Source organism: Sceloporus undulatus, chromosome 1 (genome assembly GCF_019175285.1).
Source record: "Sceloporus undulatus isolate JIND9_A2432 ecotype Alabama chromosome 1, SceUnd_v1.1, whole genome shotgun sequence".
Taxonomy (NCBI): Eukaryota; Metazoa; Chordata; class Lepidosauria; order Squamata; family Phrynosomatidae; genus Sceloporus; species Sceloporus undulatus.
The window spans coordinates 177,832,278-177,835,292 of record NC_056522.1 but is presented as its reverse complement, the minus strand read 5'-3'; the positions used below and the strand labels follow the sequence as shown (position 1 = coordinate 177,835,292).

At 40.9% G+C, this 3,015-nt stretch overlaps 1 pseudogene; it reads left to right on the top strand.

The window, feature by feature from the left end:
• The first annotated feature begins 1,926 nt into the window (after positions 1-1,926).
• LOC121919118 lies at positions 1,927-2,489 on the top strand (annotated as a pseudogene).
• The last annotated feature ends 526 nt before the right edge of the window (positions 2,490-3,015 follow it).

The following is a 3,015-nucleotide window of genomic DNA, read 5'->3' as shown; positions in this document are numbered from 1 at the left end:
AAATTTGTTTGATTACAGAACTGAATATAATGTAGCCAAATCGCCGTCAGTAATTCATTTCAGATAGTCAATTAAAAATCCTGTGTGTTCAGTACACATGCAAACAATGAACAATGGGGCAAACTAATCAAGGCAAGATATTTAAAAAAAAATAAAAGCCATACTTTGGAAATTGGGATGTCAATGAAGGGATGGGAATGGCTAACAAGGTCATTTTTTTTATATACTGCCAGCCAGAAAGACAGACTTTTAACTAAAATTGGTAGTTCCTAAAGAGATGAAAACAATGCCCGAAAACAATGGCAAAACATCCGGAAAGAGGTTGTGAGTTTTCCCACCCATTTCTTCCTGACTCCTCCCTCACCCCATTTTTCGAGTGGAAAAATTGGAAGTGGAAGAGGAGGAGAAGAATGATTTTTAAAAACAGTTATGAAGTATTGTCTTTAATTTCTGTTGAAAAACATTCCTGTGATTCCCCCTCACACTTAGACTCTGTGAAATCATTTATAATGGAAGGTTATACTCATTTATCATGAAGATTTTTGTAAGGAAATATGTATGTATGTATGTATGTATGTATGTATGTATGTATTATAGGAAGTGAAAATTCCTGTATTTGCTTCATTTGTTATAGAGGAGAGCAATTTTTTGCCTCTGAGATCCTCTGGGGATCACACAGACTGCCAGAAATGCCAAATGGCAGGGGGCAGTATCTGGAAATGGCTGGTTCTCCTCTCAGAAATAGTTACTGCAGATCCAAAACAGAAGAAAGGAATATTGCCCCCACGTGCAACTTCTGGGCTTCCCCAGCCATCTGTTTGCCTGTTGTGGGGGAGAGGAAGCTGGACTATGCAGGCCTTTGGTCTGATCTACCATGGCTCTTGATACATTTTTATGGGAAGTATCCTTGGTGTACTGAATAATTTAATTGCTTTCATTTTTCTTTGCAGTCAAGTCTCCTACTTTTGACAGTAATAGGCAATGGGCTGTTACACACAGAATGCGGCAGACTGATTGCTAACAGAGGTTATAGACTGAGATCATGAGATTCATAGTGAGCGCTGCACTGGCTTCTCATTTGTTTCTAAGCGCAGTTCAAAGAGCAGTCCTTTAAACTATGAATATTTGAGGATAAGGTTCAGGAACATGTGGCCTGCCAGATGTTGCCAAACTGCCATTCCATGCATCCTAGCCAGTACAGACAATCCCAGTAGCCATCGTAGTCACCTGTCCCTGGTTTACTCTATGCTTTAATTAGTCTCCATTTTCAAAATAAATACATAAATATGTATAGTGCTTCATGTTATTATATTTCTGTTGCTGCCATTCTATTTTTTATTCTATAAACAGATGATCTTATTTCTTAAATATTTATTTGTCATAATAAGACATTCTGGCTCACTGGAAAGGTTAGCACAGGGAGAGGATATCCCATCCAGGCTAGGCGTGATGATGTTTTTGCCTTGCTGCCTGGACTGCCTGGCAGGGACTTGGAGGAGTACATTTCCAGGGAGTGCTTCCTTTGGTATTATCTAGTGAGTGGGGAGAGTGGCCACTGTTGTGAAACTGTGGAAGAACTATGGCATGAGGCCTGTTCCCCAAAAAGGGTATGTAAAGCAGTGGTGTTTCCACCTCTGGTGTCACCTGGTGCAGGAAAGTTGCCAATGGGGCAAAGGGGCTGGCAGGGGTGGCAGTCAAAAGGAGGTGCTCAGCTATCTCCTTTGCTGTGGCGCTGCTGGCTTTCTCATGAGGAGACTGGCATCACTGCAGTGAAGTCAGGAGGGGTTCACTCAGCCCTTCTCACCCGCAGAGAGAAGAAAGCCCAATTGGGTGTTAGCCGTCTTTTGGGGTGTCACCCAGTACTAGCCACACACCCCTAGTGACAACACTGATGTAAAGACCTGGGATTGCAGGTGATCAAGAAATATGCCAGAACAAAGCAATGGTTATAAAGTGATTGTGTTTGGAGTTGTTGGTGTTGGTAAGAGTTCTCTTGTTCTTCCTTTTGTAAGGTAAACCTTCAGGGAACTGTACATCTCAATTGTTGAAGACACTTACTGCCAGGTGATTAGCTGTGGAAAAAAACCTCTGCACTCTTGAGACATCATAGGAAGTCACAAGTTTGCTGCCATGCAGAAGTTGTCTATTGCCAAGGTTCATGTTGGTGTGCTCTCTTACTAGGTGGTAGGCAGTCAACTGAAAACCTCCACTTAATCTATGACCAGATTTGTCAGATCAAAGCAGGCATATAGAAGGTCCCAAACATGTTGGTAGGAAACAAGAGCAATGACATCAAGCAAAAGGTGGGCACTAGTGAAGAAGAAGTTTTTGCCATCAAATGGAAATCCTCCTTCATGGAGACATCTGTAAGAACTTTCCCAAGAATTCCTGAATCTGGAGAAGAGAAGACGCGTAAGTCTTCAGGTGATGGTAAGAAATAGCAACAGTGGAAGAAGGATAAACTTAAAGGCAAATGTTCTGTCTTGTGAAATGTTGGTGTTTGCACCTCCCACGCAGTTAAAAGAGATGGAAAGACTCATTCCTGCAGAGCATTCTCATATGTTCTGAGAAACATCTAGACACAGAGATTTTTAGTGGGCAAAGAATAGTTGTGTTTTCTTTTTGTTTTTAAACTCTCACTCTTAAATTTTAACCAGGTTATTTATGTATCTACTTGAGGAAATTTGGTTTTTTGCATGGTTCATTCTGGGCATCAGGTGTTAGAAACCATTCCACACCAGCCTGCAACAACCAGTATAAGTCTCTGTAGACTTAGCAACAATGATACAAAGCAACAGCACTCTTCATTGTAAGTTGGCGTATTACCATGGCTTTTCAATCTATCATCAGTTTCTCAGGTACACCCCCTCCCCTTTATGCAAATACTTAAAAGAATGAGTACTTAACAATCAGTCAATAACCCCAAACCTGTACTTTATCAAATAAGCAAAAGAAGTAAAATAAATGTTTTCAGAGTGATACTTAACTAGGATAAAAAAAACAACCCACTGGCTG